We start from the raw sequence: 11,256 nt of genomic DNA, 5'->3' as shown, positions 1-11,256 counted from the left end.
AGATAGCCATCCCCATCTGATTTCTTTGGAGCTACAATTCACATATTAAAGTGGAATCCATATCTTTTATCCCCCCGGGGTAATGAACAGAAAAGATCCTGTCCACAACTGATCTAACACCTGTGTGTTCTCATAAGAGCCAGTACCCAAGTTAAATCTCGAACTACGAGTACTTATTACAGTCTTTCTGGAACCCACAAATGCCAAGGTACTTGCTCCACAAGACAGCCTGGAACCAAGGTGTAATCAAGCTTTTCACTGGTCCCACTGGACTGGGCTATGAATCATCTCCCTTTCTTACCCAAGTGGCACAGATAAATAGCAACTGAACAGCACTTTGTCTCCTGAAGAGTATAATTCCTTAAATTAACATAAGGTACTAGCTGTTGTATTCACTTGCAGCTTTTATAAGGCCAGACACATCTCAGGAAGGCCTAACTAATCTCAGGAAGCAACCCACACATGGAAAAAAACCTGTTACAGAGTTGAAATCCTCTTAAGGAGATGGAGTAGGCAGAATCGTCCTCACGATCACCTGTCTGGGAAATTTGAGCTGATGGGACCTGAACAGCACTCAGCTCCAAGCAATAACGCCACCTTTTGTGCTCAGGTTCATTTTATTGCCGAAATCATTCTGTCACCTGCCTCTTCCCTAGGGGCTGAGGTAATAAGGGATTGTTACATCTATCGGCAAATCCATCTGGTTCACTGAAATTCATCTCACAAATAGTAGCTGGTCAAAAGATGAGAAAGTGCACAAAGTGGTCTAATTTTTATGAGTCCCCTCCCCCCCTCACACACACACAACTTCGTGGGAAAAAAAGCACCAGATTTTCTTTCACTGGAGCAGCAACCTGTAAAGTAATGGATCCTTTCAGAGCCTTCAGAGATGACCTGCAGTGGGGCTGATATTTATTCCACTGGTTTCTGGTATTTTATTCCAGTTAAACTTGCAGTGTTTCGGTCTTCCACTGAAAGTGACTTTTTTCCCTAATCTTCATAACCTGGAAGGAGTGCAGATCGTTTAGGCATATAGAAAAGGTAATAATGCATTCATAGTATAAACAATAGGTAGGAAAAGTTTTCTTCCTTGTGGATTCCTGCTAAATATTTTAGAATCAGGGGTGCCTGGGTGGCTCAGTCATTAGGCGTGTGCCTTCGGCTCAGGTCATGATCTCAGGGTGCTGGGATCGAGCCCCGCATCGAGCCCCTCATCGGGCTCCCTGCTCTGCGGGAAACCTGCTTCTCCCTCCCCTACTCCCCCTGTTTGTGTTCCCTCTCTCACTGTCTCTCTCTGTCAAATAAATATAATCTTTTAAAAAATTTAAAAAATTTTAAAAATAAATAAATATTTTTAGAATCAGTGGGGATTGTGATATGTATTCATTTTTTAACCATGGGTCAGATTTGCAGCACCCCATCTACCCCCTGGTCTGTACCTAGAATGGAGTTTCCCAGACTTGGTGCCCTAGTGATCAAGAACGCATGCTCTGCAGCCACCTGGGTTTGAATCCTTGCTCTACTATAGAGCTAATAGTGGCCTGGAGATAGTAATAGTACCTCCATCATGAGATGGTGATGAGAAGTCATTTGGCTAATACAGGTGAAATATTTAAATAGTGACTAGCTCATGATAAGTGCTACATAGTAGCTTGACTATATTCCACAGAATACTAGTTCCAAGAGATGTTCCTGGGGAAACAAGAGTCTGTGGTCAAATAAGTGTGAAATACTTCACACTAACATATATCATGAAATCTCTAAAGCTATCAGTTAGGTACCACGAAGAAATAAAAAGCAGGACACAAGGCTCTCCTGGGGATTTGGTGGTTTTGACTTCGGTTTTATTGCTTTCTTGGCACATGCTGGGTAACCCTTTTGCACCTATCTCAGTAACAAAATACACCCTCAACTACAGGACATCTGCCTTTCTTCAGTTCTACCCAGCACTTGGTTATTGCTTTGCAAGAAAATATGGAATTGTTAAGCCTGCAGTACTGCAGTTTTGCCACTCTAACATCAATACATAGACCCCACTGCTCTGTTGCCATACCTTCTGGCATATACAGTAACATTTCATTTCAGTGCCAGATCATGGTGTGACCTTTTGAAGACGTTCTAAAGAGCAATTAAACATCACATACATCCTAAGAAGGTACCTAACTCAATTAATGTGATGACAGCAGGAACAGCTGTGACCAAGTTCACACTGCCCAGCAGTGACCTCAGTTGAGCAGGCCTCAACAGCTGCCTGCCAACAGCCACTGTAAGATGCTCCTGTCCAAGAAGTATCCTAGCTTCAGAGATGAGAAAATGTGGCAGCAAGGTACTGCTCAGAATTGATGAGATATTTATGTACTCCTTTAGGACATCCCCAATGCTTATTAGTATATTAAAGGTGGAAGGAAGCCCTGCAGGAAAGAAACCATATTCCCTGATTTAGGCCAACATATTGGACCACACAGCCTTCTTTACAAAGTTAACACCTATCAACATGTTGGGGTGTGCTGAGATAGAGCCTGACAAATCTGAGCATTACAGGGTAATTAGAGGAGAGCTTTGCAGCTCCTTTATAATCAAGCAAACAACAAAGAGAAGGAAGACTGACCCTGATGGGATTCAGAGCATGCTACCCCAAAATATGGTACCTTGGCATATTGAATATTTTCATCTGGAGGAGTTTGAGTAAAGGGCAACAGCAGGAAGGTCAGTCACTCTTTTCCCCTGAAACAGCTCATAAAACCCTTATATGAGAGTGCCCTCCCTCTACCCAGAGGAAAGGAGCATCCTTATCTCCAAAGACAAAAGTATGTCCAGAAGAATCCTAACGGGCAGGCCCTGCTAGTTTCCCCTGGTTTAGTGCGTTTACCTTGTACTCTTGAACCTATCATGTTTCTCCACAACTGCCCACTCTTCATCAAACCCACTAGAAAGATACACAGATCTGTTTCTTTAGGTCTTCCTTTCCCTATGAAGCCTTCCATATCACCTAAAACCTATATTCAATACACTTGTGTGCCTCTTTCCTGTTAATCTGTCTTTGTCGGTTTAATTCTCAGACTCAGCCAGGGACTCTGAGAAAGTTAAGGAAAACTTTTTCCTCCTCTACAACCCTGTTTAGGATCAAAGACAGAAAAGTTGCCCCCAAAGAACTCCTGCAGACTAGGTGATGACTCAGTCTCTCCATACTTTTAAGGAAAATACTTGCCTTGATATCAGTCCAGGGTTCTTATCACAAGGAGACTAACCCCTTAGAACTGGTCAAATTCCAGTTTAATAACAAACATTATTGAGGTCTCAATATGTAACAAGCCCTGAGTTCAGCAGCGGAGCTTTGAAATGTTTGTGAAGGTTCCCTTTCATCATCTGTAAAAAGGTAATAGTAACAACACAATAATAGTGTTATTGTCCATAGGCAATGAAGGAATGGATGGGAATTAAGAAACCTTGTAATATAATACTGTATGCCACTTTAATTATAGTGCCCGGCACAGATTGTTGCAGGGTTCATTCCAATGAGGAAGATGGAAAGGAAATGTAAGAAATGCTAAAGGATCAAGGGCCACTGTCCCTCCCCTGTCCCTTGCTTCTAAAAGGGCAGATTCCTTTAGAGGCCACCAAGCAAACGGTTTACTGTGCTCTGGCTTAGTTTAACTTTAAATTCAATCCATTCTAGTTCCTTTGTGCCTGCAAGAGGACAAGAGCTAAATGAGGCTTCAGCCTACTTGGCATCTGGTCATCTGCCCCTTGCAAATGCTGGGGTATGGCAGAGCAAAGCAACAGGAGAACCAGCAGTGAGAAGATCTGTTAGCAGGGGGAGAGAGGAGGTGCATAGGAGCATAGGGAGGTAGGCTCGAGACAAAAGTCAACTCAGGGCTCTCACTTCCAGCCCTGGAATGGCAAGCCAAGTGAAGGGTGGTGCCTCAGGTCCTGCCTGCCAGCCCCCACTGACCCTCTGAACTGGGGGCCACTGAGAACTTTGTGAGATAGCCAGGCCCACTTTCACTGGAGTTAGAACCAGACTAGGTATGGAGATTTTAAAGACAGAGATACGTGTCCTCAAGGGCACCCACTTCACAGCCAAGCTTCCTGATCTTTCTCCCTGTCAGAAAGGCACCTCCAGCCACTCCTACACCTTTGTAGCGCTTCGACTACTCACAGCTACTCGGAGCAAGATGTCAGAGCTTAGACGCTTAGCCTCCTGCTGGGAAAGAGAAACTTGAAGTGAAAGAGAGTGGTTTAAAGGGGGTTATTTGGAGGATGGGAAAACTATTAAACCAGCTTACTTTCTTTTCCTGTTTTTCATCTTAAGTGACTCAAAAGGAGGGGAGGAAAAAAGGGGGACACTTCATCACTGAAACAATGACTGCTGGCAGAAAGTTGCAAGGGCAGCGGTTCTGAACGTTCTCTTCAAAGTGAGATACCTGCTGCTGTAGGGCCAGGTCTCACCCTATTAGTCTGACAACTAAAAGTGACTTGGTAACATGGAAAAACGTATTTAAAATACTCACTAGGGAATGCATATGCTTCATTGCTCCAGACTAAGTGTTGTAATAAGGATAGCTTGTCTTCATGGGCCAAATCTCAATCAAAAGAACAAAGAATATCAAATTTTCAAAAATCTAACTGAACTCGTTTATAAAATGTTAACTAATACAGACAACCTGGTATACTATCCATCTGATACCCCATGGATGGGTAACTGGTGTTACTTGATTTCACTCCTCTTTAAGAATTACAGTTAGGGCTATCCAATAATGGTGACTTCTTAATAGTTGAAACAAAAGACACAGAGACGTTGAAACTTCAGTAATTGGCAGCAGTAACAAACCTGATAACTTTAAGTTGGGTTTGGCTTCTCCTCTCCATGCAGACATTAATAGAGATAAGGAACAACTTGTTGAATCAACAAAGATTGTCCCCACCTACAAGGAGGAAAGGAAGAGCAAGACAGAAGAGAACAAAGGAATAGAGAAATATGCTGCCCAGAATTACACCCATGAGAATGAGTGGGGGGGGGGGGGTGTAATACAAGAGAAGAAAGGTGGAGGTGGAGGTATAGGGAGGCATTCAAGGGAAAGTTTAGTACAGAAGACGTTTGCAAACCAGCGAAGGAACTTAAAAATGGTTAGAGGAGGGAGTTAATCTTATTTTTGTGGCAGCCTCTACAGCTGCCTGGAGGATGGAGAGAGGCCATAGAGAAAAAGATGGCGTATGTCATTGGTTTCCATGGTGATGACTAACGGTGTCACCATCAGAGCATTATGACTTCAGAATAGGAATGAGGATATAATAACTAATAATAGCATATACTAACATATTCCTTTTAAGTCACTCCCCAAGCTCTTAGTATTTATTCACTAATTTTTACAATACCTGTGACGTAGAGAGTATTATCCATTTCATTTCAGACATTAAGAAACCAAAACAGGAGCAGTTCAAATAGACACAGTCCTGAAAAGTAGTATTGCTGCTAATCTTTCACCCCACAGAATAAACTTAGAAATATTCTATGTGAAAGACTTTCATTGGTTTCATAATAAGTAATGTATTTTGAGCTAATTATTTTTGGAAAATGTACTAGCATTGTATGGAGGAAAAACCATTTCTAACAACTATTCATATGTTTCTTCTTTGCTTACAAAACAAGAAAAAGCAGAAATTTCAACCATTTCAACAGCTCAGCATTGCTTTCCAAACTTTTTTGCATCAAAGATTGCTAGTCTATCTTCCCCTTACTGCAACTGGCACTCTTTCAGGCTTTTTATATTTTTTTTTTCTGAGCTTTGTTTTGCTTTGGTCTTCTGTTTCCCTCTCTTTCTCCATTTATCTGAGCCATAATCCCCTTCAACACACTTTTAAAACCAGGGGTGAGACCTGTGACCATATCACTCTAAAATTCTTAGCAGAACTAATTAACATGGAGAGGAAGTTTGTATAGCAGTGGAGAGGGCTTTGGAGTTGCACACACTGGGTTCTGATTGTGCCTCTGCCACCTACCAGCAGGGTGACCTTGGGCCAAGCACGTTCCTAACCTTAAAATAAGATAATAGTAGGTACTTCACAGAGTTGTGAGAATAAAATTGAATAATGTATATAGAGCACTTAACAATTATTATTGCTGGGACTTTGAAAACCCAGCGGTCTCTCCCTCGGTGGCTCTCTTTCCACTCACTTATATCCTATTTCACATTTCCTACCTTGGCTCGAAAGTCTTTTGACACTTACCTCCTTTTAGATTGTTCTCTCTATTAATATCATGAGGACCAAGAAAAGAATGCTCAGAAAAACTACATCCACACTCAGTACCTATGAGGACCTCACAGGAAGTAGCTGAGGGACTGTAGATCCAGAGACCAAAGTTTTCTTCCTGTGTGCCCTCTTACAAATTGTGTGATCATGGGCAAGCTACTTAATTTCTCAGGCCTTCATTTTCCTCTTCTGCAAAATGTCATCAATACTTCATAGGGGGTCAGAGGGATCTTGTGAAGGTTAAATGTGATGATGAATATGAAAATTGCCTCATGCAGGAGCATAGCACACAAGAGATGCTCAATAAAGTGTGAACTGAATGTGACTATGAATTTAAAATATTCCCTACCTTCTCACTTTCTTCAAATTTAACATATTAACAACTATAATACAGTTGCTAAAATCATGTAGTAAAAGAACATTTATTGACATGAGACAATGCTTATGATATATTACTAAGTGAAAAGAAGTATCGATATCATTTTTGGGTTTTGTTTTTTAAAAAGCCACACACACACAAAGAAAAAGGGGCTGGAAGGATTTTTACCAAAATGTTGACGATGATTATCTCTAAAACGGTATGGGTGTGGTTTCCCTGTTTTCCAAGTGTCCCAAATTAAGCATGAACCCTTTTCCTTTTAGGAAGAAAAAGTAAAACTAAAACTTAAAAAGGAAACCATGGCAACTTTTAAAAAAAAGTATTATATTCTTAGGTACATAAAGAATGACCATGGAAGAAAAGCCGTAAAAGCAGCAGGGAATGTGGAGAGAGGAATAAGCAGCCAAGAGCTGGGGGGGAAGGGAGAGGGAGGAAAAGGGGTCAGAGAGAGAACATGGGTCAAAGTCAGGGCTAAGACTCAAGAAGAGCCTTGTCTTCTTCCACACATTTGTTTCTGGGACCGCCAGAAAGCCTGTGGGGCTAGAAGGCTGTGTCCCAGCCAGGCAAGCCAGCACATTCCAGTTCCACCAGAGAACTGGGAGTCAGTGGGCTTCTGAGCCCTGGTGGTTTCAAACTGTCTATTTTTTTCTCTCTTGGGCCCATAGAAAGGGTGATATCCTTCCCTGCTTACAGAAAACCTAAAGGATGACCCAGATGGCCTCTAATGTGGCTTTCAAGCCTAGGAGTCTTTGGTTTACTAGGGTAAATGAGCAATAAACCAAAAGCTCTTGCCACTAGGTGGCATGCCCCAAACACTATTTCACTTTGAAACTGGCAGAAAAGTTGAACCAGACACCCTGTAAGTCCAAAGCATTAGAGGCAACAAGATGAAGACCATTTAAGGTTTTGAGTTTCTCCCTGGTAAAAACAAATAAGAACAATCACCACCTCCACAACACTACTCTCCAGAATGATAAATTCAATGTATTTCTCATGGACACCTCCAAAAGTCTCCTTGGAAGATTCCCCTTTCCCCTAACTTCCTCCCACTTCTCCCCCACTCCCAATCCCCATCAGGGTCTGTAACCAACCACCCATCCTTGGCCAACCAAAATAAATAGGTGCCCCCACAATACTCCAAAGGTAAAAATAGGTCTCTGGAGTCATCACCGAATAATGTCCAACCATAGTGTCAGATTAGCATTAGATGAAGGAGGATAAGAAAGGTCCAAATGTGGGATCTGTTATTGTGAGGAAAGACAAGAATGGTACTCAGCCCAAAGTGAATATACTCCTTTTAACCTAATAAACTTCTCTTACTAAATAGCAGTGCTACTGCCAGGACCTCTATATTTAGCTAGAGCTATCAGTCATTTACACCTTGCTGTCTTTTCTCCTAAAAGTTACGCACTATTGGATATTCTGTAAGAAGAGGCTGTTGTTCAGTTGGCTAAAGAGAGGGACCATTTCAGAGCACATGAAAAGTGCACTCAGAGAGGAGGGGACAGGGTGGGACCTTGAACTTGAGGACTCTACATGTGGCTACTGAGGCTCACTGAACTCTTGGCATTTTTGAGTGAGGAGAGGAGAGTGGAGAAATAATTAAAGGGAAGTGCTGAAAGAAAGGGATGTGGCAAGACACACTTTGCATAATTTGCAGATTTGCCTAGGACTATCTGGATCATAAAGCCCTAGTGATGAAATATGAAGAAATATAGGCAGTTTGGTATTTTCTGATTATATAACTCTAACAGGAAACTGCCCCAGTTCCCTGTTATTTAAGTAAATTAACTATATGAGATATGACAATAAATATAAGGACAGGTTTTTTACAGCAAATTCCTATGTATATTCACATAAATGGTACTACCCCTTTCAAAGTGGGAACCTTAGGAAGCTGATCACTCATTTTAATGATACATACCGTTTGGGGAGTTCCTCTTTTTTAATTGATTTTAGCAAATGACACATATCTTTTGAAAAGCCAGAGTACTAACAAAACATCATTCTTTCTGAAGATGGATTTCACTTGTTGATAGAACCAGAAGTTGTTTGTAGCTAAATCTGGCAAAAAAAGGAAGGATGATCAATAAGAATGTTCTATTTTTGGTCAAAAATTAGATGACTTTGAAGTATTGATTGGAAGTGTGTGCTCTGGTTTCAAGCGGGGCCGCAATACCCATTCCAGTATTTCATTAGATTTGTAAATATAAGCAAGTTATGAAATCATTCTGTGCCTCAGTTTCCTCATCTGTAAAAGGCAGAGGATAATATTACCTACCTGACAATGTTAACATGTGATTAAATGAGATAATGCATATACAATATTTCCACTGGTACATACTTTTTACTAAATAAATAGTCATATTGGCAGGAGTGGCATTAGCCATAATAGAAGTGGTGGCAACCACAGTAAAATATGGCTTATGAACTCAGAGGTAATTTAAAAAGTATACAGCTTCCCAAAGTAGCAGCTTTTAATAACCACACTGATTTGTATATGTGGTCTGAAATATTTTTTAAATCTTCTTTTTTACTCATTAGCCAATCCTTATATAAACTCAGGTGGTACATATTTCCAAAGAGGTCCTCCAGTCAGTGGAGAATATTTAAACAGCAGTTTCTGCATCGGTGGTTTTAAATTATTATACCAATACGTTTGAGTTAATTAAGATGCTCTATTTTCTAGACATGTCAAATTGTATGTCTTTTGTTAATTCACAAGAAAGATGTACAAGGCTAATGCAGATCATATTAAAAACTACTAACATAGATCTAATCAGCCAATCAACAAATAATTATTGAGTATGAATCTTGGGCTAAATGGGCTGGCCATTGTTCCAGCCACCAGAGATTTAGGGTTGAACCAAATAGACATACCAGACCAGCAGGAAGTTTTTGGATTCTTAAAACTACTTTTAGTTAAAAACAAAAACAAGGGGCGCCTGGGTGGCTCAGTCGGTTAAGTGTCTGCCTTCGGCTCAGGTCATGATCCCAGAGTCCTGGGATCAAGCCCCACGTCAGGCTCCTGGCTCAGCATGGAGCCTGCTTCTCCCTTTCCCTCTGCCTGCTGCTCCCTCTGCTCATGCTCTCTCTCTCTCTCTCTCTCTCTCTCTGTCTCTGTATCTGTGTCTCAAATGAATAAATAAAATCTTAAAAAAAAAACTACTTCTAGCTAAGTACCCCCCCACACACACACACGCACACACACACACAAACACACACACACGAGACATCACCTCTAGAAGAACACCCAAGACAATACTGATTGCTTCTGGAAAGCAACCATTTTATACCATTTTGTACTGAGTTACCACGCATGTGCATTATCTTTTCAAAAAGTAAAGAGAAGCTAAAAATTAAAACTTTGTAAGAAAAGAATTATTTATTTTAGAGAGGGCAGAAGGAGAGAATCTTTAAGCAGACTCCCCGCCGAGTGCGGAGCCTAGTATGGGGCTCGATCCCATGGCCCATGAGATCACAACCTAAGCTGAAACCAAGAGTCCGATGCTTAACCGACTGAGCCACCCAGGTGCCCCTAAAATTTTAAACTTTTACATAACCAAGAAATGTAGTAGTTTATAATTCTGATCCATCTATTTTAATTATCTCTGTGTATCCCTCTTAACTTGGAAAATTAAATCGTTCACTGTGATATAGTACTGCTATTGATCCCCAGCCCATTAATTACTCCTAATTTCCCTTGTAAGCACACAGTAACAGCAGTGCAATCTATCAATCCATGTGCCCCAGTGACAGCCTGTTGAAATGCTTTACTAAATGAATTTGGTTGTGGCAGGGTTATCAGGATCTCACTGTCTGGCTGGGTAACCATTCTGTAGCTGGCCAGCAGGGGCTACAACCCGCATAGCAGAGCTGGCCAGTGTCCTCCTCATCCATCAGCAGCATGTCTCCCAGAGGCACTAAGCAGTGACCTTCCTCCATGAATGCTGAGGCTCATTTTCCTTTTTGAAGCTCAGTGGTCTGTGTTTGATTCCAGAGAGCAGTATGTCCTTCAGCTTTAACCTTGTCAAGAAATCCATCAATCAGTCTACCAGCAAACATTTATTAATCACTTCCGTGTTCAAGGCACCATGATAGATGCTTAGGGGGATGTCAAGAAATACAAAATGTGGTTTCTAACCTATAAGAGTTTATAGTCTAGTGCAAGAGATAGAACATATAACAATTCAAAAAGTAGAATCATAAACGGTAGAATATTAAAAGTGACAAATTAAGAGGTGAAGGGGGAACGAGAACTAACATTTATCAAATGCCTATACACTGTGCTGGTGCTTCGTATGTGCTTTTCACTCAATCATCCTGCCAGCCCTGCTTTTAACTGCATTTTATAGACCTAGAGATAAAGACAGTTGCCTAAAATCACACAGATAGGTAATGGTAGCACTTGCATTAAAACTTCAGTAAATTTGATTCCAAGGCTCTGCTTTGCTGACTCTAAAGCTTTGTTCTTCCCCACGTGTATTATACTTCCCCATAGAAAATAAATGCCCCAGGAATTGATTGGAATGTCTGAACACTTGAAGTGATAGCATTAGATACCATGAATAGGGTGTGAAATCTGAGGAAAGCTTTCAACAGGTTAAAAAGCTGAAGATAGGTGG

The 11,256-nt window shown here is 41.1% G+C and overlaps 2 long non-coding RNA genes across 2 annotated transcripts in view; one reads left to right on the top strand and one right to left on the bottom strand.

Moving 5' to 3' along the window:
• LOC113922572 overlaps nt 1–11,256 on the top strand; it is a 125,057-nt gene that overhangs the window by 15,810 nt on the left and 97,991 nt on the right. The window lies entirely within an intron of this gene.
• Nucleotides 612–5,194, bottom strand: LOC113922570. Its single transcript, XR_003519991.2, has 3 exons — nt 4,832–5,194; nt 4,512–4,583; nt 612–1,004 (listed from the first exon to the last, which is right to left on the bottom strand). It is a non-coding gene; the product is annotated as an uncharacterized LOC113922570 (long non-coding RNA).

The sequence above is a fragment of the Zalophus californianus genome, chromosome 9 (genome assembly GCF_009762305.2).
Source record: "Zalophus californianus isolate mZalCal1 chromosome 9, mZalCal1.pri.v2, whole genome shotgun sequence".
NCBI lineage: Eukaryota > Metazoa > Chordata > Mammalia > Carnivora > Otariidae > Zalophus > Zalophus californianus.
This window is presented reverse-complemented; position numbering and strand designations above follow the sequence as displayed.